The sequence below is a fragment of the Pelobates fuscus genome, chromosome 1 (assembly GCF_036172605.1).
Source record: "Pelobates fuscus isolate aPelFus1 chromosome 1, aPelFus1.pri, whole genome shotgun sequence".
In the NCBI taxonomy this organism is placed as follows: Eukaryota; Metazoa; Chordata; class Amphibia; order Anura; family Pelobatidae; genus Pelobates; species Pelobates fuscus.
This window is the reverse complement of record NC_086317.1, coordinates 31142038-31169255: the sequence shown is the minus strand read 5'-3', so window position 1 is coordinate 31169255 and position 27218 is coordinate 31142038. Positions and strand designations below refer to the sequence as shown.

General features: G+C 43.1%; 1 protein-coding gene across 2 annotated transcripts in view; it reads left to right on the top strand.

The window, feature by feature from the left end:
- The window catches only part of KCNJ15 (potassium inwardly rectifying channel subfamily J member 15), a 63854-nt gene that overhangs the window by 32680 nt on the left and 3956 nt on the right, over positions 1 to 27218 (top strand). The window lies entirely within an intron of this gene.

Here is a 27218-nt window from a genome sequence, read left to right as displayed (position 1 = left end):
CATAGTGGTCCTTATCCCCCCCCTCCCTCCCATAGTGGTCCTTATACCCCCCTCCCTCCCATAGTGGTCCTTTTCCCACCCCCTCCCTCCCATAGTGGTCCTTATACCCCCCTCCCTCCAATAGTGGTCCTTATCCCCCCCTCCCTCCCATAGTGGTCCTTATACCCCCCCCCTCCCATAGTGGTCCTTAACCCACCCCCTCCCTCCCATAGTGGTCCTTATACCCCCCCCCCTCCCATAGTGGTCCTTATACCCCCCCCCCTCCCATAGTGGTCCTTATACCCCTTTTTTTTGTTATTATTATTTTTTTTATTATTATTATTATTTCTTATTTTATTTATATATTTTTTTTTTTCGTCCCCCCTCCCTGCTTGATATATGGCAGGGAGGGGGGCTCTCCTTCCCTGGTGGTCCAGTGGCAGTTCAGTGGGGGGGAGAGGGGGGCTGGCAGAGCTGTAACTTACCTGTCCTGCAGCTCCTGTCAGCTCTCTCCTCCTCTGCGCCGTCCGTTCTGCTCTTCTGTCAGCTTACACTGTAAGTCTCGCGAGAGCCGCGGCTCTCGCGAGATTTACACTGGGAGCTGACCGAGGTGCTGACCGGACGGCGCAGAGGAGGAGAGAGCTGACAGGAGCTGCAGAACAGGTAAGTTACAGCTCTGCCAGCCCCCCTCTCCCCCCAGTCTGTATTATGGCAATGCAAATTGCCATAATACAGACCTTGACTCGAGTATAAGCCGAGTTGGGGTTTTTCAGCCCAAAAAATGGGCTGAAAAACTCGGCTTATACTCGAGTATATACGGTATTTAGGATTTTTTGGGGGAGCTGGTGTCTCCCCCTGGGCCAGGACTCAGGAAGGCAGCATTGATGAAGCTCTACGGCTCCTTCAGGTCAGCATGGAAAGCTTTAATGCCATTTAGACCATATTATTATTATTATTTATTATTTATATAGCGCCAACAAATTCCGTAGCGCTGTACAATGGGTGGACTAACATACACATAATTGAGATCAGACCACTGGACGTACAGGAACAGAGGGGGTTGAGGGCCCTGCTCGATGAGCTTACCATATTCGGTCATACACCTCCGTAGTACCAGAGATGGTGCTATCTTTTCGTAATGTTGTCTGCGGTTTATTTTGTCAATAACTAACGTTAACTGTGGTATCTTAGTTGATTGCCATAACGTGACTATGCAGGTCTTTGCTGCTAGCGTAATATGAGTGATCAATTCTGCTGCATACTTTGGAATTGATTTGGGCATCATATAAACTAGGTAAGTAGGAGAGGTAAGGGCTTTTTAATGCTTTTTTTCAATCAAGGTTTGAATTTGTCGCCAGAATGCAGTAAGTTCCAGACATTGCCAGAATATATGACTCAACTTGCCTATGTGTTTGCAGCATCTCCAGCAAATTTATTGGGCGCCGGGGTATATGTGAGCTAACCTTTAGGGCATGAGGTACCACCTCATCCACAATTTGTATGCCGCCTCTACGTGGTCTAGGCAGTGCGTGGCCCTCTTGACCTGGGTCATTGCTGCAAGCCAAGCATCCGGCTCAATATACAGTGCGCTCTTTTTCCCATTGTCCTATGTAGCCCAGTTTGGCAGGTCTGTCCACTTTGAGTAATCGGCTGTAGCACAGGGAGAGTGGTTTTGAGAGAGTCGGAAGACCCAGGCATAGCGTGTCAAATGCACATAATCTGGAGGTACCGCCTCCTAGCAAGTGTGACCTATCAAGGATATGTTTCACATGTAAATATGTGAACAGCTCTCTGCCAGGCAGCTGGTAAGTTTGTTGCAAATCAGGGAACTGTTTTATACCTCTGTCATCTAGCAATTGTATCACTTTCATGATACCCCTCCAGGATACTCCTCCAGGAGAGCGTATCAGGAACAAGCTCTTAAAATAGCTAAGTGATTAAAGCTCACGGGAGTATGCAGAGCATAGCAATCCCCAGTGTGAGTATAGCTGTCCCCTCCAATCATGAAACAAGACTACGTGTTGAGGGTCAAGAAGATCTGACTGTACTGGCACATACAGCCTCTTTTATTCACATTCTACAAACATAGTACTGCCCACAGGGTTTTGAAGAACAACCAATCAACACATAACAACACAGCTAACACTCCCATTCTGTCAGGATCGGGACAGGGATCCAACACGCAGAGTACAAAGAGTAGCAGATACGTATACCGGACCTTAGAATGGCCGGACTTAACGTAATACTACGTATAGAATGGTCAGGGACAAGCCGAGGTCGAGGGAACGAGAAGACAGGTAAGCGAGAGACAAGCCGGGTCAAGGATAACAGAGAAGACAGGTAAGTAATAACAAGGCCGGGTCAGAACCAAAAGACAAGAGAATACAAGAGCACTGTGTGACTAGGCTGGCTAGAACCACGGCAGGGCAATGAGCAAATGCTGAGAGCTCCCTTAAATACCCTGGTTCTAGAGACTAATCACGCCTCCGCCGAGGCCTGATTCGTGTCCGGGATTTGACTGACAGGTCGGGCTAGAATGGCGTCATGACGTCGACTATTGAGCGTCACGTTACAAAAAGGCATAGTTCTCTCGCGGCCGGCGTTTACATGCGCGAGGGGACCGCGAGGAACGGAAGAATCATGCCGTCTGGATGGAACAACGTCTAAGTCTCTACCCGTCTCAGGGGTAGAGACTACAGGTACCCTGACAGTACCCCCCCTCTCAGAAACGCCCACCGGGCGGAAGGAACCGGGACGAGATGGAAAGCGGGAATGAAAAGCCCTGCGAAGACGAGGAGCATGGACATCCTCCTGTGGTACCCAGGTCCTCTCTTCTGGACCATATCCCTTCCAGTCAACCAGGTATTGGATTTTCCCCCGGGAGATTCGAGAATCGATGATGGAGTTGATTTCGTACTCCTCCTGACCCTCAACCTGAACAGAGTGAGGAGAGGAGACCTTGGAAGAGAATCTTTTACAGATCAGGGGTTTTAGCAAGGAAACATGAAAGGAATTAGGAATACGTAAGGCAGAGGGAAGCGCTAGGCGATACGCAACAGGATTAATTCGATTCAGAATCCTATAGGGTCCAATGTAGCGAGGAGCGAATTTCATAGACGGTACTTTCAAACTAATGTTTCTAGTACTCAACCATACCCTATCACCCGGTACAAAACTAGGAGCCGGCCTTCTGCGTTTGTCAGCGTGTTTTTTATACAGTATAGAATTATGTAGGAGAATTTGTCGAGTCTGATCCCACAACTTCTTCAGATTGGCAACATGAGTATCAACCGACGGTACCCCCTGGGAAGAAGGAACCGAGGGAAGAATGGAAGGATGAAAACCATAATTCATGAAAAAGGGGCTAGAGCGAGTTGAATCGCATACAAGATTATTGTGTGCGAACTCTGCCCAAGGAATCAGACCGACCCAATCGTCCTGGTGTTCAGAAACAAAACAACGCAGATATTGTTCAATCTTTTGATTGGTACGTTCGGCGGCTCCGTTAGACTGAGGGTGATAAGCAGAAGAAAAATTCAATTTAATGCCTAGTTGAGAACAGAATGATCTCCAGAAAAGTGAAACAAACTGGGAACCTCTATCAGAAGTAATCTCGGAAGGTATCCCATGTAAGCGAAAGATCTCTTTAGCAAAAATCTCCGCTAATTCAGGTGAAGTCGGAATTTTAGGTAAAGGCACGAAATGAGCCATCTTGGTAAACCTATCCACCACTGTGAGAATAACAGTGTGCTTTTTCGAAACAGGCAAATCCACAATAAAATCCATCGCCAAACAGGACCAAGGTTTTTCTGGAACTTCCAGGGGATGTAAGAGACCACAAGGAAGCGAATGAGGTAGTTTAGTCTTAGTACAGACCTCACAGGCTCCTATGAAATCCTTAATATCCCTCCGTAAAGAAGGCCAGCAGAAATCCTTAGAGATCAAGGAATATGTTTTGCGAACGCCCGGATGACCAGCCACCTTACTCTCGTGAAGACACTGTAAGAGCTCCAGTTGGAGTTCAGGAGGAACGAAGTGTCTAGACGCAGGAGTCAGTCTAGGTGCCAGATGCTGCAAGCTCCTGATCTGATCAAGAAGCGGAGAATGGATTTTGAGAGTTGTGTTAGCGATAATATTACACTTAGGTACTATAGAGGATAAAACCGGCTCAGATATGGCAGAAGGTTCATGTTGGCGAGACAAGGCATCAGCTTTAGAATTCTTAGAACCAGGCCTATATGTGAGTATGTAATTGAAGTGAGTAAGGAATATAGACCAACGGGCCTGTCTCGATGATAATCGTTTAGCCTCCCCAATATAGGATAAGTTTTTATGATCCGTCAAAATGGTAACAGGATGCAAAGTTCCCTCCAATAGATGTCTCCACTCCTTTAAAGCCATGATAACCGCTAGGAGTTTCCTGTCACCAATGTCATATCTGCTCTCAGTACCCGATAATTTTTTGGAAAAATACCCACATGGGTGTAATGGTTTATCCACACCCAACCTTTGGGACAGGATGGCACCTATACCCGTCTCAGAAGCGTCAACTTCGAGTAGGAAAGGCAGAGTAGTATCAGGGTGAACTAAAATTGGTGCGGAAGCAAACAGCTCCTTGAGAGTCTTAAAAGCCAGAAGTGCTTCAGTAGACCAATTCTTAGTGTCAGCCCCTTGTCTGGTCATATTGGTGATAGGAGCAATAATAGAGGAGTAACCCTTAATGAAACGTCTGTAATAATTAGAGAAATTAAATCTCTGAATGGCCTTGAGGCCCTTAGGTAAAGGCCAATCTAAAATGGATTGGAGTTTCTCCGGGTCCATTTCAAAGCCCTCTCCAGAAATCACGTAACCAAGAAAGACAGTCTGGGATTGGTCAAAGCTACATTTCTCTAATTTGCAGTACAAGCCATGTTGAAGAAGTTTGTGCAAAACCCTTCTGACCTGTCCGTGGTGAGTCTCAATATCCCTGGAATGTATAAGTATATCATCGAGGTATACAATAACACAGTCATGTTGAAACTCCCTAAGAACTTCATTAATTAGATCCTGAAATACCGCCGGGGCATTGCAGAGACCAAAAGGCATTACTGTATACTCATAGTGCCCATAACGAGTATTGAACGCAGTCTTCCACTCGTGTCCCTGCTGAATTCTCACCAAGTTATAAGCACCTCTGAGGTCTAACTTAGTGAAAATCTTGGAACCCTTTAATCGATCAAAAAGCTCGGTGATCAAGGGGATCGGATAGGCATTTCTAATGGTTATCTTGTTCAAACCTCGGTAGTCAATGCAAGGTCTTAAAGAACCATCCTTCTTTTTAACAAAAAAAAATCCAGCCCCAGCAGGGGAGGAGGATCTCCTAATGAACCCTTTGTCTAGGTTTTCACGAATATACTCCTCTAGGACTACGTTCTCATTCGTAGATAAAGGGTATACATGGCCCCTGGGAGGCATAGTACCAGGAAGTAAATTAATTTTGCAATCAAAAGGCCTGTGTGGTGGTAAGGTATCAGCCTTTCCTTTGTCAAATACCGCCTTTAAATCTAGATACAAGGACGGTATCTGTACTTTAGTAGAGTCGGTAGAGTTATTAAGTGTGTTAACAATACAAAGGGGTGACACTCTCTTTAAACATCTCTCTTGACAACCCTGACCCCACGAGACTATTTCCCCTGATTTCCAATCTATAATGGGGTTATGTCTCTTCAGCCAGGAGTATCCCAGAACTATGGGAACAGAAGGAGATGAAATGAGTAGTAGAGATATCTCCTCCTTGTGTAGAATACTAGTAGTTAAGTTAAGAGGTGTGGTTTCCCGGAAAATCACAGGCTCAACTAAAGGTCTACCATCTATGGCCTCAACAGCCAAAGGTGTCTTCCTTAACTGGGATGGGATAGCGTGTTTGGTGAGAAAAACTTGGTCGATAAAGCTCTCAGCAGCTCCGGAGTCTATCAATGCCATAGTCTCTAAAGTTCCCTTCTCCCAAGTTAAAGAGACGGGTAATAGAAGCCTGTGTTCTTTGTAGTTATGAGTAGAGGACAAAATAGAAACACCCAAGGCCTGTCCTCTAGAGAAACTTAGGTGCGAGCGTTTCCCGGGCGATTGGGACAATTCAAACGTAAGTGACCTCTGACTCCACAATACATACACAGTCCCTCCCTTCTCCTGTACTGTCTCTCCTCTTCTGAGAGGCGAGTAAGGCCTATCTGCATAGGTTCTGGAAACTGTGGAGTTTTGGTTTCAGGACTTTGAAATGATGGAGCTAGTCTAAAGGAAGGTCTACCGGTTCTATCTCGAGTGTTCTGCCTCTCTCTTAGACGTTCGTCAATGCGAGAGATAAAGGAAATTAAGTCCTCCAAATTCTCGGGAAGCTCTCTCGTCGCTACCTCGTCAAGTATTATATCGGATAATCCGTTTAAAAATACGTCTATATAAGCCTGTTCATTCCACTTAACCTCTGCCGCCAAAGACCTGAACTCTAGTGCGTAATCCACAAGTGTTCGGTTCTCTTGTCTAAGGCGCAACAGTAATCTAGCTGCATTGACCTTTCTGCCAGGGGGGTCAAAAGTTCTTCTAAAAGCAGCTACAAAGGCATTATAGTTATAGACTAATGGATTATCATTCTCCCACAACGGATTAGCCCATCTCAGAGCCTTCTCAATGAGTAAGGTGATAATAAATCCCACCTTTGCCCTATCAGTAGGGTAGGAACGGGGTTGTAGCTCGAAATGGATACTGATCTGGTTCAAAAAGCCACGACACCTCTCAGGAGAACCAGCATAACGTACAGGTGGGGTAACTCGGGAAGAAGCACCTACAGTGGCTACCTCTAGCCCTGAACCCACAGGAGGAATAGAAGTATTACGCATCTCCTCAGGTGGATTATTAGGACGTGATAGTAACGCCTGTAGTGCTAGTGCCATCTGATCCATTCTATGATCCATGGCGTCAAACCTAGGATCAGGAGAACCAAGCTGACAGTTTGTACCTGCAGGATCCATTGGCCCTGTCGTAATGTCAGGATCGGGACAGGGATCCAACACGCAGAGTACAAAGAGTAGCAGATACGTATACCGGACCTTAGAATGGCCGGACTTAACGTAAAACTACGTATAGAATGGTCAGGGACAAGCCGAGGTCGAGGGAACGAGAAGACAGGTAAGCGAGAGACAAGCCGAGTCAAGGATAACAGAGAAGACAGGTAAGTAATAACAAAGCCGGGTCAGAACCAAAAGACAAGAGAATACAAGAGCACTGTGTGACTAGGCTGGCTAGAACCACGACAGGGCAATGAGCAAATGCTGAGAGCTCCCTTAAATACCCTGGTTCTAGAGACTAATCACGCCTCCGCCGAGGCCTGATTCGTGTCCGGGATTTGACTGACAGGTCGGGCTAGAATGGCGTCATGACGTCGACTATTGAGCGTCACGTTACAAAAAGACATAGTTCTCTCGCGGCCGGCGTTTACATGCGCGAGGGGACCGCGAGGGGACCGCGAGGAACGGAAGAATCATGCCGTCTGGATGGAACAACGTCTAAGTCTCTACCCGTCTCAGGGGTAGAGACTACAGGTACCCTGACACATTCATTACATCAGAAATCCTCCCCTCTGCCTGTGATACAATTATCTCAACACAATAGACTAACTTAATTATCACAGGCAGGAAAATACAGTATTATAAAACATATCACAGGGACCCCAAAACATGCAATAATCCCATAAAATATATCCTCGGAACTGGGGGATCTGGGTGAACCACATATCCAAAATTCACCGAGATCCGTTCAGTAGTTTGGAAGATATGGTTGAATGCAGATTCCGCAGAACATATACAGGCTATATGAAAAATAATTACTGTTAAATGTGTCCCCTGTTCTGCAATTTAAAACTACTGAACGATGTCTCTGTGCACCAAATACCGGCGAGATGGCACCGTGTAGAAAAGTCAAAACAGTGTCTGTGAGTTAAAATGGCCGCCATCCATTGTTCTCACCATGTGCTTCATCCATTGTTCTCACCATGTGCCTCTGATACATGAAATGGTGGCCACCCAGTAACTCCACAGTTTGTCTGGTAGTCTATCCAGCCGAACCAACAGATGAAACACGTGGGGAACAGTGCAACAAACGAAGGGAATCATAAAACATATGGACAATAGTCATATTTGTGCACAATCTCCAGTGTTGTCACAGGGCACAAATGCCATATATCCCAGGGCCATAGTCAGGAGGTCGGAGGCGGGCAAGTAGCCCCCTCCAAGAACACGTGGCGAGGTCTGTTCCGCCACAAGTGGCTAAGTAATATTTAGTGATATTTGATACTCCCACTCCCCCACCTCCCATACTCAAGCTGATGCTTGCCAGAGAGACCCTCGGTGGTTTCCTCTTCCATATGTGAGCATTCAACATACATTGAAACTGCATTATTTATAGTTTTGGGGATCTCGATTGGCAAGGCCCTAAAGAGGAAGAGGATCTGTGGAAGCACGATCATTTATGCACCCCAACCAAGAAGAGGTTTTCCTCCCCCAGCTCTCTAACATTCTGTTTTCATCACTAGTTTCTCATAATTGGGTTTTAAAAGTATGTGTTTTGTAGGCAATAACTTTGTCTCAAACAGAGTATCAAAAGAGAATCTCCTTTAAAAATGATATATAGTATGTACGGATGCGCATAAACAAGGTGATATTGATGCATGGAAAAAGTGACAAAAGAGCCTTGGTCCTTAAAGGGACACTTTATCGTAGGAATACATTTTTTTTTCTTAATTTCCCCAGTAAGCACTTTAAAAATTAAAGTAAACTTAAAAATAAAATACTCACTTATGCTCTATGCATGTTGTCATCCTGTCCATAAGGTCAGGGTCATTAATTATATGACTCTGACAATCATGTTCACTGGTACTATTCCAAAGAGAATATCGCAAGTGCTTCACTCTTTTTCTTGTATCTATGTTTGAAAAGGTTTTTCAATAAAAATGTAATTGCAAAAGCAATGTTACTGATGCCAGCATCGTTTGCTTTAGAAGAGTTTGGAAAATCTTTAAATTTACATTCTTGACTGGCAGGTTAAAGGGACACTATAGTGTCACCAGTGCTACTACGTGTATTCCTAACCCTATAGTGTTAACACGACCATCTAGCCCCCCTGGGCCCCTCATGCCTCCATAAATATAGTACAAATCTTACTGTATTCAAGCCAGAAGCTGTAAATCTGTATGCTGAGACACAGGAAAAACAAGCAGTCTGCTGACATGTGATAACTGATCCAATCACAGTGCTTCCCCATAGGATTGGCTGAGACTGACAAGGAGGCAGATCAGGGGCAGAGCCAGCATGATTCAAACACAGCCCTGGTCAATCAGCATCTTCTCATAGAGATGAATTGAATCAATGAATCTCTATGAGGAAAGTTCAGTGTCTGCATGCAGTGGGAGGAGATACTGAATCACAGTATGCTCGTGCACAGCAGATCTGAGTGGATGGAGGCATATTATATTCAACTCCGAAGTCCCTCTGGTTCACTCTGAGTGACTGCAACCGGAGGTGTTCCTAGCTTTCCATGTAAGCACTATATTTTCACAGAAAATACAGTGTTTACATGAGAAAGGCTGCAGGGAGCTATAGTTCTCACCTGAACAACCTCATTAAGCTGAAGTTGTTTAGGTGACTATAGTGTCCCTTTAATATATACCCGGCAATGTTTACTTACAGTTAGCAAACAAATTGATGGACTGAACAAGGTCATTGATACCTTAATATACTTTCTCTTAAGGAGTGTTTGCCAGGATGTATATAGCATGAGTGTGGAAACAATCTGAGCTCTTCCCCGAGATTTATTTCGCAAGCAACCGGTAATTGTGCAGCTCTATGAATGACAAGACAGGTTTAACTTACCAAGGACAAGTTGGCTAATTAGCCTTTTACACTTTTACTACTGAATTCTTTTTTAATAAAACAAGGCAAGCATATGCAATTAGAGCAATTACTGGTTTGGCAATTATCTGTATAGAGTGGGAAGAGAGTAGCTAAAAATTTCATTTTTTTTTAATATGCAGTAAGTGGGAAAGAAAAATATAATACGCTGTGTGAGGACCTCCAGCGTCGCTCAATTCCCCATAGGAAAGCATTGAAAAGCATTTGTGCTGTCGGAATTCAATTCATTCGCGGCATTGCCGCCCATGCGCATTAGGTCGGGGATAAGTCTCGCCCAAGTCTCGCCCACCGGCCGACGTAATGCAGAGGAGGAGCGGCGACGGAGGAAGAAGCAGCGACGTGGGACATGTCGCTGTCTCTGGTAAGTGACTGAAGTGGTTTTCACCCCTTCAGCAACCGGGGATTGGGAGGTGGAAGGGAGAGGGGACCTGCAGTGCCAGGAAAACAGATTGTTTTCCTGGAACTGGAGTTTCCCTTTAACAATTGTGGCACAATTGTGTCCTTAACAATCGTAGTGCGAGCGTATACTTGCGCTATGTTTAGGGCACTAGGTCCCTGCAGGAAGCACTGAGAAATAGCTCCCTGCAGGGTCGGCCCTCAGTGGGCTCGCCTTGCAAGAGTGGCATGCAACCTGGGGTGCATTCATACCTGGTCGATCTGCCAGTAATGTAAGCTGACCTTTCAGGCACACCCTCCTCAAATTTGCTAGAGCAGGTGACGCTATCGCATCACTGGCCTGACCCATGTACTCCCTCCCATGACATCCCGATTCGTGGACTGCTGAAGTTGGGAGGTATGTGAATGTGATTGGAAGGCTGAACAGTAGGTGGAGCTGTAGCAAGTATACATAATCACAGAATGAAATACAGTTTGCCCCTGTAGTAGGTGATTGTGTTTGGGTATTTGGCTATGTAGGTAAGCTCATTGAGCAGGGCCCTCAACCCCTCTGTTCCTGTGCATCCATTTGTCTGGTTACAATTACATGTCTGTTAGTCTACCCATTGTACAGCGATACGGAATTTTCTGTTGCTATATAAATAATAAAATAATAATAGGTGTTGTGACTAGGTGACTGGATGTGGACATTTGATGAATGCAGACTCCGTGCTCTGGCTGGGAGAGAACTACTGGAGCTACTCCCCATAGCTAAAGAGTATTCCTCTTTTTTGCTTAATTGATGACAAAGTCAAACCTATACAATGTATTTAGGCCACTAGCTCATGCAGTATAGCAGCCAGACAGAGAAAACAGAAAGATCTGGAAAAGTCAGGCTTGTGGGCACTTAGTGAGGCCTCTTACAAATACATCCACACACCCCAATAGCCTGTTCAGAGAAGGTTTAACCCCTTAAGGACCAAACTTCTTGAATAAAAGGGATTCATGACATGTCACACATGTCATGTGTCCTTAAGGGGCTAAAATGGTCTGTTCATACAAGGTTCATACCTGGTTATGTCAAGTATTTGCTATGACTTCACAGATATTCCTGTAGTAGAATGCAATCTCTGCCCTTAACATAACAGACGATGATTATTACATTTAACCACTCTTCACTAGGCATGTGCATTGGGAAAATTTTCGGTTCGGTTCGGTTCAGCATTCCGAAATTCGGGATTTTCACAATTTGGGACTTCGGCAATTCGGCATTTCAAGACTTCGGAACTTCGGCACTTCGACACTTCGGAACTTCGGAATTTTTGGAACGTCGGCATTTCGGAATTTCGGGACTTAGGACTTCTATTGCAGCCGCTTAGTAGATAACTCCCTAATTCTCACGGTATTAGGGAGTTATCTACCAAAATGCTGAAAGACCTAAATTGGTCTTTCAGCCAAATTTACTAATACGAAGTAATGTCTATTAAAAAGTGAGCAGCCTGTGGCTGCACACTGTTTTTAAAAAAAATAAAAAAAATAGCCCCCTCCGGCCCCCACCCCTGACCTGCGGGTGGGGGCCCTAATTACACGCTGTGTAATTTTACTCATAACTCTCTGATTGGTTACTTAATACACCAATCAGAGAGTTATGAGTCAAATTACACAGCGTGGGAAAATTCCAAAGAACTTTCCCACGCTGTGTAAAATGACACAGAGCATTCTGATTGGTGGAACCAACCAATCAGAGTGTTGTGACAGGTAAACGTAGAGACTTACCTGTCAGTCTCTTCATTTACCTGTCAGAGCACTCTGATTGGATGGCTTAAACCCACCAATCAGAGTGTTCTGAGCCTAATTGCAGAGTGGGTCAAGGCTTTATAAGCCTTCCCCTGCCCTGCAGAGCTCAGTCTGCGCGGAGCACACGCTGGGTGAACATGGATTTTTTTTTTTTGCGCTCGTTTTTTTTTTTTTTTTATAATTGCATCGGTTATTATGTTTTTTTATTTGCCCTTTTTTGGGGCTGAAAAAAGATTTTAGAAGAAAGAAAACATCGAATGGTAATTTTTAAATTTATTTTATTTTACAGGTACTTAATAAAATGTCCCCCCGTCATTATTTTTAGGGGTAGGGGGATAGCTAGCGGTTAATTTTTTTTGGGGGGGAGGGGGTGACTAGGGGTTTGGGGACCCCTAGTCACCTGGGAGGGGGGGTTAACATTTTTTTAGGGCCCTCACCCGCCACTCAGGGGTGGGGGCCGGGGGGGAGGACATTAGGTCCCCCCTCTTATTCCAATTTATGGCCCCCACCCACCACTCAGGGGTGGGGGCCAGGGCAGAGGACCTTAGTTCCCCCCCCTTATTTTACTGTAGGGCCCCCACCCACCGCTCAGGGGTGGGGGCCAGGGGGGAGGACATTAGGTCCCCCCGTTGTTAGTATTTAGGGCCCCCACCCACTGCTCAGGGGTGGGGGCCAGGGGGGGAGGACATTAGGTTACCCCCCCACAAATTTTACTGTAGGGCCCCCACCCACCGCTCAGGTATGGGGGCCAGGGGGGAGGACATTAGGTCCCCCCTTATTATAATGTAGGGCCCCCACTTACCGCTCGGGGTGGGGGCCAGATGGGAGGACATTAGGTCCCCCCTTATTATAATTTAGGGCCCCCACCAACCGCTCAGGGGTGGGGGCCTGGGGGGAGGACAATAGGTCCCCCCCATTATTTTACATTAGGGCCCCCACCCACCGCTCAGGGGTGGGGCCAGAAGGGAAGGACGTTAGGTCCCCCCCTTATTCTGATTTAGGGCCCCCACCCACCGCTCAGGGGTGGGGGCTCGGGGGAGGACAATAGGTCCTCCCCATTATTTAACATTAGGGCCACAACCCGCCGCTCAGGGGTGGGGACCGGGGGGCAATAGGTCCCCCCCATTATTTTACATTAGGGCCCCCACCCACCGCTCAGGGGTGGGGGCCACAGGCTGCTCACTGTTTAATAGACATGCCCCTACTGGCGGTATAGCGAGTAGGGACATAATTTACTAATACTAAGTAATCTTTACTTAGTATTAGTAAATTTGGCTGAAAGACCAATTTAGGTATTTCAGCCTTTTAGTAGATAGCTCCCTAATACCGTGGGAATTAGGGAGTTATCTACTTATTCATTCCTGTCATTCCATTGACTGGCCAAGTAACTTACATTTTATATGAATGCATGTTACTTGATTGTTGTAAGTGTTGCAAATGCTTACAGCTGAATCTTGGCTATGTTTGTATACTTTTTATTTAAAATTGTTTACAATGTAACATTCTTCTTCTTTCACTGGGTAAGTATATTAGTACTTGGGCAATACTGTACTTCGGCACTTTGACACTTCAGAACTTCTGCACTTTGACACTTCGGAACTTCTGCACTTTGACACTTCGGAACTTCTGCACTTCAGCACTTCAGAACTTTGACACTTCGACACTTCAGAAATTCGGTAATTTCGGAACTTCGGGACCTCTGCAATTTGGCACTTCGGCAATTCGGCACTTCGGCAATTCAGACATTCGGAAGTACCAGAATGTCCGAATTGCCTGAAATTCGTCCAAATTCATATTCGGACCGAAACGAATTGCACATGTCTACTCTTCACCTTCCAATGACCGTGAATTCAGATAAAAGTTCTAGATCATATTATGTATATGTAATATGGTGACATTATTAATGCAATTAACATTTGAGTGTTTTGTTAACACAGATGACTATATGCTTGCAGTTTATTTGTTACAATTAAGTAATCCACTTGTGATCTGGTTTAGAGCAGTCATCGAAAGGCTATGGAGTTCATCCATGACTATGTTTTCCGTGTTCTCAATGTGTAGTAAAAGTTTTACAGGAGAACATTATTAATTAACATTGTTGACAAGCTTGGCTGGGTTGTAACCACTAAAGGTTACACATTAATTACTGGGACATTTATAAAAGAACACATGTTACTGTGGGAGAGAATATTTTGCATCATTGGCCAATAATTAGTCAAAAGCTTCCAGTGGACTTGCATATCTGTAGCCAGAGGCCTGCCTAAAATAGCTGTAATGTTCTTAACAATGTCTAAACTAAGATGTGTTATTTCAGCTGTGAGGATTACTGGAATTAAATGTACTTACGGTGTAATGTACAAAATCAGGCCTGGCAACACTAAGGATCAGGGGTGACACTCGCAATGCCGGTGACTGGTTATTAAAATGCCTAGCTGCATTTCTGACATGTGTGGAATCAGCTTTGCAATGAGTCTCCAGAGTCGATGTGTGACCAGAATATCAGCGTCTCAGCTGTTCTTCATTGGCCCTCTGCACACTCTACTGAGTGCTCATGAACACAGCTGAGCTTAGACAACTTTGAATCCAGAAGGTGGATTCCTTGTGACGATGGTGTGGCATAGAGTGGCATAGAGTGGCACAACGTGTTGTCCATGAGTGATTTGGCGAGGAAGAATGTAAAAGGGCACAAAGAGCTTTAGTAAACAAGCAGATTTTATTAACCACTTAATGACCAGTGATGGTTTATTCAGTTATAACTATCTTCTTTTGAAAGATTGTACATCAGGATGGGTTATTTCACTTATTTATCAACAGCCTTCTGTATAGAACTGTTTATACATATAAGTAATAAAGCATTCCCATACATTTGAACCTTGGGAAGTATGAAATCAAGGTTGGGTCATGGAAAATCATTGGTTTTCAAGTGGTTTAATCTGTTAAAAAAAACAGACAGTTACCATCCTAGACAGTACAGAAACATTACTTGGGTGTTGCAACTTCCCCAAACACACTTGTGCATCAGGATCATGACGATTGCTTCTGGGTTACTCGCCCAATCGTCAAGGTTAGAGAAGACATACATATCCCTAGCATTCCCTGGACATCTGGCTAGAATGTAGGATTATTCTAGCGGATCAGTAGATCCCTTTAGGCCAAAATTCATTCTTAATTCTTAACAATTAAGAAGAATCTAGACATAAAATGACTTTACGTAAGAAAATTGCACACACCTTAGTGTCCCTCATCATGACCAAACCTTGTCCCCTTTTTATTCCCTTCCACTCTGTGCTTACAGTATTTTTTGTTTAACCCCTTAACGCCGTTACGCCGTTCTATGCCGTCCCGCATTAAAAGGGCTTTAAAGCCGTTGCGGCGGCATAGAACACCGTAACGGCTTGCAGCCCCTAGAGGTCCTGTGTACTCACCTCCGCCGCGATCCTCTTCTGGAGGGCTGCCTGACACCCCAGACAGCCCTCCCCGGCAAATGAGGCCCCCGGGGGCCATGTGATCGCTCTCAAAGAGCAATCACATGGCCCCCTATAGCTGGCTGTGGATCTGCCAGCAGGAGGACTGTTTGAGCTCTCAGACAGTCCCCCTGCTGGTGGGGAGGTGTAAAAAAGAAAAATAAACATGTTTAAAAATAAAATAAATATATTTATGTATATATAATATATGTATATATATTATATGTATAATATATATACATATTGTATATATATGTAACGTCATACAAAGTGAATTTGAATACTAATATAAGTACATATATAATACACTTAGAATGACGTTACATATAAATAATATGTATATATATATATATTATATATATAATAGATATATACACATTATATATATATATGTATAATTACAATAATAAATAAATAAAATAATAAAATAAATAAATAAAATATTTTTTAAAAATTAAAATAAATTATATATACATATGTAATTTCATTCTAACTGTATTTTGTTATTAGAAGAAAAAAGGTGGACTAATGGGTAGCAGATTGAAAAGATCTGCCTCCCTATTAGACTTTGTATCCTTTAGTGGAAAGCTGCTCTGCAAATGTGTGAACAGTGCCTGAATAGAACGCAGAGAACTAGAACAAAATACTCTTTATTAGTCCCTCATAAGGAACAACACGAAAAAAGTAAGCTAATAAACAAACATAGTTAAAATAGACCATACTAATACAAAATTAAATATAAACAGTTAATATAAATGATCGTGAGGATAAAGAGAGAATATATTGAAATGCCCTTATATAAAGATAGATACTAATTCATGAATGGATATATCCCCCATAGAAATAAGGGGGTAGTGCACAAGTTAAATCAGTAGCAAGTTAGACTATAACGTTAAGGTAAGGTAGCCTACACACAACGAACTATGATGGTGGTCTAGAGATATAGCGGCTAGATTGCCATAGTGCTTCTTATTGCCAAAAATATGTACTAGAAAAGTCAAAGACCAAACTTATCCAAATAATCACAAGCTAATATTCAATGTGCCTATATAAATAAAAAGTATCCAGATATCAGAACCTTAAGAGAGCAAAAATATAATAGTACTATAGGAGATTTGGGGGTAGGTATGCCTAAGGTAGAGGTTAATAACTAAATCCCATCCCTCCATCAAACTCTCTGATTAAAGAGAGAAATCAACTAGAGAGGGATCGATGGTCCTAAAATAAAATCATCCGCATTAGTTAGATAGATGCCCAACGCGCGTTTCGGCGCTACCTGTCGCCTTTGTCAAGAGTAAGTATTTTGTTATTAGTATATATATATTGGTAACAAAATACACTTAGAATGACATTCTATATATATCTATCTATATACAAATAACCGCAAATATATATATATATATATATATATATATATATATAGATAAATACATATAATTACATAAAAGATTACATTAGTATACACATAGAATTTAAATACCTATAAATGCATATATATTAAAATTCTACATGTATATTTAAGTTATCTTTCAACATAATTATGTGATTTGATTAATTAAAATTTGATTGACATGCCTGACAACACAGGGAGAAAGTGCAGAGAATGTAATTCGCAAGCACTATATTTGACCCTGTAACTCTCCAAGACACCATAAAACCTGTACATAGGGGGTACTGTTTTACTCGGGAGACTTCACTGAACTCAAATATTAGTGTTTCAAACTGGTAAATTGTATGACAACGATGATATTTTAAGTAAAAGTAACGTTTTTGCATTTTTTAAAAACGAATGGCACTGTTATGGACTATATTATTGTTGTAATATGTTTTACTGTTTTAAAACACCAATATTTGTGTTTAGTGAAGTCTCCTGAGAATAACAGTACCCCCCATGTACAGGTTTTATGGTGTTTTGGAAAGTTAGAGAGTCACATATAAGGCTTGCATTTCATTTTTTTTGTCATTGAAATTTGCCAGATTGGTTATGTTGCCTTTGAGAGCATATGGTAGCCCAGGAATGAGAATTACCCCCATGATGGCATACCATTTGCAAAAGTAGACAACCCAAGGTATTGCAAGTGGGGTATGTCCAGTCTTTCTTAGTAGCCACTTAGTCCCAAACACTGGCCAAATATTAGTTATTTTGCTTTTTTCACACACAAACAAATATGAACGCTAATTTTGGCCAGTGTTTGTGACTAAGTGGCTACTAAAAAAAGACTAAACATACCCGACTTTCAATACCTTGGGTTGTCTACTTTTTCAAATGGTATGCCATTATGGGGTTATTCTCATTCCTGGGCTACCTCACTGTCTCAAAGATAACATTACTAATCTGGCAAATTTCAATTTGAAAATGGAACGTTCTATATTTGACCCTGTAACTTTCCAAAACACCATAAAACCTGTTAATGGGGGGTACTGTTGTACTTGTGAGACATCGCTGATTACAAATATTATTATATTATTATATTATTATATTATTATTATGTGCATTTTCTTTGCAGTAAAACAGTATTATGACATTCACAGCTAAAATGTCAGACAGACATACAAATTAAAAAACAATCTATTTTCTCACATTTTTTTCAATTTTATTCATAATAAATAATGTTCCATATATGAATAGTTAATGATAAATTAAAGCCCTGTTTCTCCTGAACAAAATGATATATAATAAGTGTGGGTGCACTTAATGTGACAGCGGTGAATTACGGTTGAACAGACATGTAGCGCAAATTCCAGTTTTTGTTTACGTTTTGTTTTGATTAAAACGTGCACTATTAACTCCGTCCTGAAGGGGTTAAACTGTTAACTATGTTTACAAATTAAATTAAAAAAAAAATAGTTCTTATTCAAAATTGCTTCTCAGTTATTTAAATGACGAACAGTAGATCATGAAGTCTACTAAAATGTTCTGTAATATCTCTGCCCCTTGCTAAACCTGTAAATCCACTCCCTAAAGAAAAGTGGCCTGTTCCTGACACTCAAAGAAGATGATTATGTTAGAACTAACTTGATGTGTTACGGACACTAAAGTGCTCTTCAACAACAATCACGGTCATGCGTCAATATGTTTCCAGAAGATTTCTTGTGCATGATGTCTGGCTCATGTCCTATCTATGGATACAACCCTTAAGTGTTTCAAACTGGATCAAATGCCAGGAATTTCCCCTAGTCACAAGGCAGCAATTACATTTTGCCCAAAAGCATAAATTTAGCAACATTTAGCATTACTTCTTGTAGAATTCAAAGGCCAGGAGTTTCGGCTGTATGGTAATACGTAGAGTCGGCAGCTACAAAACACTCATGAAGCAAATAAAACCTGTAATCCGTGTTAAACAAACACCATACTTAGTTTTACTAGCGCCTTTCAAAATTACATTTAAAATCATAGCGTGCTTTTACAGCAGAGGTTAAAGAGCACAGTTATCATGTTTTTGACATTTGTGGTTAGGATACTAAATGCATGACTCATAAAATAAAAACAAGTAAATAAAAAAAAAAAATACATGCAAACTATTCTTAACCGGGTTACATTCCTGTATCTCACTACAAAGTCTCTTATCTGAACTAATCCTTCACAGTCTAGCAAACATGTCAATGTTTCTCCTAAAAAATAAATACAAATTGGTGAACTTTCTCTGGATAAATGAGATGGATATCAGATAATTATCTTCATATGTTTATGTCCTGGTAAAACTTTCACCCATCCTTAGGTCCTAATTAGTATTAAATTTGAGGATAAACAAAGAGCATACAAGATGCCACACCATACCGTACACACTCAAAGAAGGATCACCATAGTCGAACTCCCTCCTCTGTATTTTACCACAATTTGTCTAGAATACAATTAGTAGCTGAATTAAAGAATCTTAATCCTTCTCTGGATCAGTTAGAACCGTGTTAGCAGATTCCAATTATGCGTCTCAAGATCAAATGATGGGTAACTAAGTACTGGAGGCTTCTCAAAGACTCACATTTATGATAATATAGATAAAATATTTTATTACACCAAACTCACGTTTTTCCTTTTAGATGTAGCTAAAACAAAAATTATGATAAATTGCATTCTTGTTCTGTACTTAATCTGTGGTGTCAATTTATTTGCAGTCGTAGTACCTTTAATAATCTTATGCTATTGAGAAAAATCCATTTTTCAGTAGCATGTTGAGCTATTCAGTAACCAAGTTCCGTTTCTTCATCATTCTATTACACAGCCATATCTTAGAAAACTGGGAAGAAATAAATGGATAAGATTAACAATTATTCATCATCTTAATGTTGCTGTCTCTCCTAAACAAAACTGATCACAGTCATACAGTATGTTCAGCCAAGTAACATAAGCCTTTTGTGTTCTTGGCTCAACAGTTCTATTTTAAAGTTTCTTCAAGGTTTTTATTATATTGCTATTGTAACAAAGAGCCTGACCTATTAGTGTCTGCTCTTTGGTCACATGACAACAGGGTACAATTAGAATGACCCGAAGAAAATGTGATTGTAGCAACAGTTGGAATGTTTATAGAACTATTTTTATTATCTATATGTGAGGGAAACAAATAAGTAACATAGATGATGTTTGTAATGATATACTAAATATATATATATATTAATGTGTGCATCTGCATATTAAGTTGAATAGACGTCGTAATGGCTGAATTGTTAAATTGAGGCCAAAAAAATAGGGAATATAAGAAGCACGGAGTCTAGTTTTGCATCATTTGTGCAAAACCACTCTGACGATTATAGATTGTGGAATAAATTCCATGTTGGGAAGAACTATTACCGCAATCTGCTAATGTATGTACAGGAGAGAATTATGTTCACAAGCTTACAATCCTGTCTGAAGTGGAGAGGTAAGACGTAAAGTCTAACGTAACGTTAGCTTGATTTTGGTTGTTATATGGGTACAAGAAGTGTTGGAGTTATTTGTGAATCTATTTAACCCCTTAACCCCTTAAGGACACATGACGTGTCTGACACGTCATGATTCCCTTTTATTCCAGAAGTTTGGTCCTTAAGGGGTTAAGGACCAAACTTCTGGAATAAAAGGGAATCATGACATGTCACACATGTCATGTGTCCTTAAGGGGTTAAAGGGACACTCGAAGCACCATAACTTATAAATATTTTGTTCTTTCTGTCAAACAATTTTCAAGCCGTTTGACATATAAATGGAGCATTCTTTAGCTCCCACAGTCCACCACCTCTGTTAAGCAAGTCATCAAAAAGAATATCCCTTTGTTCATCATGAATACAAAATACATGTATGGGTAAGCAAGCATCATCTGTGCTAAATCGTAAACAACCATTTCTGTACCACCAACTTTACACAGGCTTCATGTGGCTCAACAGCTTTTGTGTATTTGCCCTCAAACCATTCTCATATGCTGTGGCTATAATGCTTGAGATCTTTCTTTAAAAAGAGTAAAACGTGAAATAATATTTTAAATGGTTCTTAATCTTTATCCCAAATTTGAATCAGTTCGATATATCACCTTGAATTACTTTTTTAATAAAAATTTCAAAAATGAATAAAATCAATGTACTGTTATTTACAAGGAAATGTGCAATGAAATATTATTGTACAAACAGAAAAACCCTTTCAAACATCTCCAAAAAATGCAATAAATGCAATAAATGTCGTTTTCATCTTGATTGTGGGATGAATGGAGAAGTTGTCCCACCACTGAACCATAACATGGAATTTGGGTGGGACAAAGACTTGTGTTTTTTTTTTAATGTGAGAAACCACTTCAGGGATTTGATAATTCTCTATTTAACCTTAGTGATTACAGTCAAATTGCCCATCTCTGTCAAGGCCAGGGGTTCCATATTTAATTAATAAATACTGTGTTTATGAATTATGCGTAGTAGTGTAAATTAGTTGCATCATATTTAAACTAGAAATGTATCTTGAAACTTTAAAAATAAGTATCACTCCAGATTTAATAGCGCATTCCTTAACTCCTTAAATCCTGGTGATTCTCTAAGGACACTTATTGACACGAGTCTCTTTTCAGCTATGTAACTATGTAATGACATTTGGTGGCCAGTGGTTGGAAAACACTGGACTTACAATTTGTATATTGAGGTTAACGTGTGACATGTTGCTATTCACTTTCTCCCAGACCACACTACTTATCGACCTATCTTGATAGTCCCTTCCAAATTGACCTTTAGAAGATAAAGGAATGGCCCAGGGAACAAGTAACTATGTACTCTGCAAGAAAGAAGGAAGTAAAAGTAAATGTATCTAGTGCAAGTGATTAGAACCTTACATGCAGGTAAACAAAGTAAGTATGGGAATCACTGTGATTTTTTTTTTTTTTTATTAAAGGGAATCTATAGTGTTAGGAATACAAAGCTGTATTCATAACACTATAGTGCCCACTGGTCTCCCCTCGTGCTTTCCCTAACTGTGGCACAAAAATTGTTAAAAAAAATCTTTATTTACTCATCTGATTCGATGCTGGGTCAGCGCCCTGTCTCCTCCAACATCATCTGAGGGGGGACCTAATGTGCAGGCGCGGTGTGCGGGGAGTGCCCTGCATACACATTAAGCCCTTCCCATAGGAAAGCATTGGACCAATGCATCCTATGGAGTGTTCACTGATGCTGGAAGTCTGCATGCTGAGCATGAGGATGCATGAGGAGTACGGTAAGATCCCGGAAGTGCCTTGAGTGGCTGTGTTAGTACTTTTTTACATTGCAGGACTAAGGGTGACAGGGACACTGCCGCCAGAAGAAGTCAATGAGATTATATGGTCTGGGTGCCTATAGTGTCCCTTTAATACAGGGGGAACCTTTGAAGGGCTTCATTTGTTTGACGTGTTTCTAATACCTGCCCGAGAGGTGATGGGATCTTCATGGAAGATTAAGATATACCTTGTCTTTAAGGGGTTAAAATAAACACACTGTAACTGTATGCATGTCTGCAGTAATCATCGCAATGTGCTTCTGGTTTTTTTTTAGTAGACTCTGAATTGTAATGAATTGAAAACAAAATGGCAGCATTTAGACAAGTATAGCTGACTTGGAAAACTCTGCTATAATCACAGCTTGGTTATTTTGCCTTTGCCTTTTTTTGCAATTTGATTAATATTGGTTAATATTCATCACAAATCATGCTTTAGTGCACAAAACCCCATTACGTGTGGAAAACTGCAAATCTCTCAACAGTCTGATGGGATTGTCCTGGTTTTGTGGTTCTGTCATGCTGTCCTGTGTTGGTTCCTTGCAGGGCCGGACTGGGAAAAAAATTAGGCCCGGGCATTTTTCAATCAGAGCGGCCCCCTAAGAAGGGGGCGGGGCCAGAGAGGGTGTGTTTTGTCATCACTAATGACAAGCACGCCCCCTCTCAAAGTGAGCATGTTAGTTCAATGCGCAGAGCCAGCTGAAGAGCTCTGGCATTAGAAAAAGGCCCTGAATTTGTTCTGCGCAGCGCAAGCAAATTTAATAACATGCTTGCGCTGTGTTTGCTTTTAAATTGTCTCTGGTTTCTCCACAAGTGGGATACCAGAGGACAAAAGGGCCAGTAAAGTGCATGGTGCATATGTTTGGAGCCTGCTTGTGGGATTGCGTGTGTGTAGAGTGTGGTGTGGTATTGTGATAGGTCAATTTCATTTGTGTTTGTGGTGTAATATGTGTGGCTAGGGGCTGTAGAGAGTGTGTGTATAGGGGGCATAGTGTTATAGGGGATGTAGCGAGTGTGTGCTTACGGGCTGTAGTGTGTGTGTGTATAGGTGACGTAGTGTGTGTAGGGGTTGTAGAGAGGGTGTGTTTAGAGAATGCTGTGTGTCTGAGGGTCCTGTGTGTGTCTGGGTGCTGTGTGTGTCTGGGTGCTGTGTGTGTCTGGGGGTGCGCTGTGTGTGTCTGGGAGTGCTGTGTGTGTGTCTGGGAGTGCTGTGTGTGTCTGGGGGTGCGCTGTGTCTGGGGGTACGCTGTGTGTGTCTGGGAGTGCTGTGTGTGTCTGGGGGTGCGCTGTGTCTGGGGGTGCGCTGTGTCTGGGGGTACGCTGTGTGTGTCTGGGAGTGCAGTGTGTGTCTGAGTGCTGTGTGTGTCTGGGTGCGCTGTGTGTGTCTGGGGGTGCGCTGTGTGTCTGGGTGCTGTGTGTGTCTGGGGGTGCGCTGTGTGTGTCTGGGGGTGCGCTGTGTGTGTCTAGGAGTGCTGTGTGTGTCTGGGAGTGCTGTGTGTGTCTGGGAGTGCTGTGTGTGTCTGGGAGTGCTGTGTGTGTGTCTGGGAGTGCTGTGTGTGTCTGGGGGTGCTGTGTGTATCTGGGGGTGCTGTGTGTGTGTGTCTGGGAGTGCTGTGTGTGTCTGGGGGTGCTGTGTGTATCTGGGGGTGCTGTGTGTGTGTCTGGGAGTGCTGTGTGTGTGTCTTCGGGTGCTGTGTGTATCTGGGGGTGCTGTGTGTGTGTCTGGGAGTGCTGTGTGTGTCTGGGGGTGCTGTGTGTATCTGGGGGTGCTGTGTGTGTGTCTGGGAGTGCTGTGTGTGTCTGGGAGTGCTGTGTGTGTCTGGGGGTGCTGTGTGTGTGTCTGGGGGGGCTGTTAGTGTGAGTGTATTTTGTATATAAATTTAAATATTTTTTTTACTAATAATAAAAAAATAAAAAGTTATATTCCCACCCCCCTTCTTACCTTTAGAAGGTGGGAAGCCGGGTTTCCATGGGGGGGGGGGGGGGGGGGGGGGCTGATCCCTGGTGGTCCTAGTGGAGGTGGGGCAGATTGCTAAATATTCCCCCTCCCTTCTTACATCATGCCTGGGAGGGGGGATCCTTTCTGCTGCCATCCTTCCCTGGCGGTCCTAGTGGTGAGAGTGAACTCTAGCCCGGCAACGCTCAGACCTCGCGAGAGGACCCGGCGGAGCTGCTGGCTAGAGCTCCGCCGGTGTTCTCTCCTGCCTCCCTCCCTCTCCTGCCGGCGGCCGCATCTCAGTGTCTCTGGGCCGGTGAGGGAGACCGGCCCATGGAGGCACACAGCGGGGCCGGCGCTCGGGTAGCGCTGGCCCTGCAGGGGCTGGCAGGGGAGATCCTGTGATCTCCCCTGCCGGCCTCGGCCCCACGGCCATCGCGGCCCACCGGGCATTTGCCCGGTATGCCCGATGGCCAGTCCGGGCCTGGTTCCTTGGTAACCCACATATGGGAGCACCAGAGTGCTGTCCCCATGGAGGTTGGCTTGCATTGCGCTGAATGGTGTCTGGTTACTCGGACCCTGTACATAGCACTTCAGCTGTACTACGTGTGGCGGCCTGGGAGGTTATCAGTAATCCTGGTCATACCAGGCTGACAGCCCCCTTTTTGGGTGACCTTGCCCACTTTCCAGAAAGGACCACCCATACTGGGCAATGCCGGTAAAGCAGGTGTTGTCACTCATTGGCAGGCCCCCACAGGCCCACCAACCCCCTGTTCCTATTTCATACCTCCCAATGCGTTTAGATATGATAACAGACAGTCTATACCAGGCATAGGCAACCATCGGCACTCCAGATGTTTTAAACTACACCTCCCATGATGCTTTGCCAGCATTATGGGTGTTAGAGCACTATTGGGAATGTAGTCCACAACATCTGGGGTGCCAAAGCTTGCCTACCTCTGGTCTATACAAAGGTGCATATTTCAAACTAAGGTTGGGTTTTCGCTTAAATCTGATTAGCGCCTCCGGTAAATTTAAGATTGACAGTAATCTGTAACAAATATGCAGGTACTGTATTCCTTAACCTAAGCTGCTGGCACATAATTTAACATTATTAAATCTGAGATACACTGGTCATAACGCCTTTCTGAGTAATGAGCAAGTTTGTATTGGATGGATGTTTTGCGAATAAAGCTTTCAATATTTATAATGTAATGACCTCCATTGTTCATGGTATAATTAGCTATGGTGCGGCCACCCATGTTTACATTAGCTAATGATGGAGTTGACATAGAGAAATCCCTTTGTGTTTACATACTTAAGAGGAGAGTTCCTTAAATAAGGGACCTTCTCACTAAACAGTGAATTGTAGAGAAGTCATAATTGAACAGAACAGTTGAAAAAGTTTACTTACGCCTTTATTTGGGTTTAAATCTATTTTTGGCTTATGTTTTTCTTTTCACTGTTATGAGTTGACTGCCAGAACCCCCAGGAATGATGTTACAATATCATAGCCAGCCCAGACCTGGTAAATAGGCAGATTGGAGTATAACAGAGCGTTTGGCCTTCATTTTTCAGTTCAGTTTTTTTTCGTTCACTGGGATACACTGTTTAGAAAATAAACCCCATGTGATGGAATCTGTTGGAATTCCAGAGTATTCCAGAACAAGAATTCTCAGTCAAGAGACCACAGAGTCCCTCCATAATATAAGGGCACCTTAACTCCTTCGTTGCCATTTCCTACCACCTGTATTTCAATGACACCCAGATATAGCTCTCCTCCCCTGATCTCTCCCCCTCTCTCCTAGAATGAGTCTCTTCCATCTCTGATTGGATGCCCTCCTGCTTTCTGAAACTCAGTCTCTCTAAAACCAAGCTTCTTATTTTACTCCTAATAATATTGATCCTCCTCTTGCTTTCCCTGCAAGTTGATGGTGCCCGCAACAGTGCATCTTTGCAAGCCTTCGGTCTTGGTGTTGTCTTTGATTTTGGCTTCACCTTTGCACATCACATCCAGTCTGTTGCCAAATCCTGTTGATTCCACCTTAAAAACATTGCACATGTCCACCCCTTTCTTACACAAGATGCTGTTAAGAAACTGTTTCATAGTATAGTAATCTCTGTAATTACTGTAATTATCTCGTAATTGGTCTCCCCAGAAACACTACTGCCTTGCTACCTTTTGTAATGAATGCTGATGCCAGGCTGATTTTCCTATCACGTTGCTGCTTTCATTCCTCTGCCCCTTCCTGGTCTCTCCTCTTAGCTTGAGACCTACTCCTGTCCACTGCTAATACCCCTACTGCTAACCAGTGCTTGCAAGACTTCTCTAGGGCAGCTCCACTCCTTGAAACATCCTGCCTACCCCAGCAGACTCTCCCCTAGTCTTCAATCATTTAAGAAGTCCATCAACACCCATTTCTTCAGAAAAGCATATGGCCTCTCAGAGTAACCTGTACCTCACATACCTGTCTCTTGCTCTCTCTTAAAGGGTCACACTCAAATCTCACCTTCCACTACACTACTTTCCCACCTTGTTGCTTAAGGGACACTCCAGGCACCCAGACCACTTCTGCCCAATGGAGTGGTCTGGGTGCCAACTCCCACTACTCAACCCTACAAGTGTAATTATTGCAGTTTTTTTATAAACTGCAATAATTACCTTGCAGGGTTAACTCCACCTCTAGTGGCTGTCTACTAGACAGCCACTAGAGGGCACTTCCGTGTCCATAGCACAGGAATCCTGTGCTAGAGCATCGCTGGACATCCTCATGCTGTGTGAGGACCTCCAGCGTCGCTCAATTCCTCATTGGAAAGCATTGAAAAGCATTTTCAATGCTTTCCTATGGAGAGCTCTAATGCGCATGAGCGGCATTGCAGCGCGTGTGCATCAGGTCTCCTCAGCCGGCGGGCGGATCAGTCTCGACCACCGGCTGATGTAATCACTGGGAGGAGCGGCAGCGAGCAGAAACCACCGCCGAGGGACATCGGCGGGGTCTCAGGTAAGTGACCTGAAGGGGTTTTCACCCCTTCAG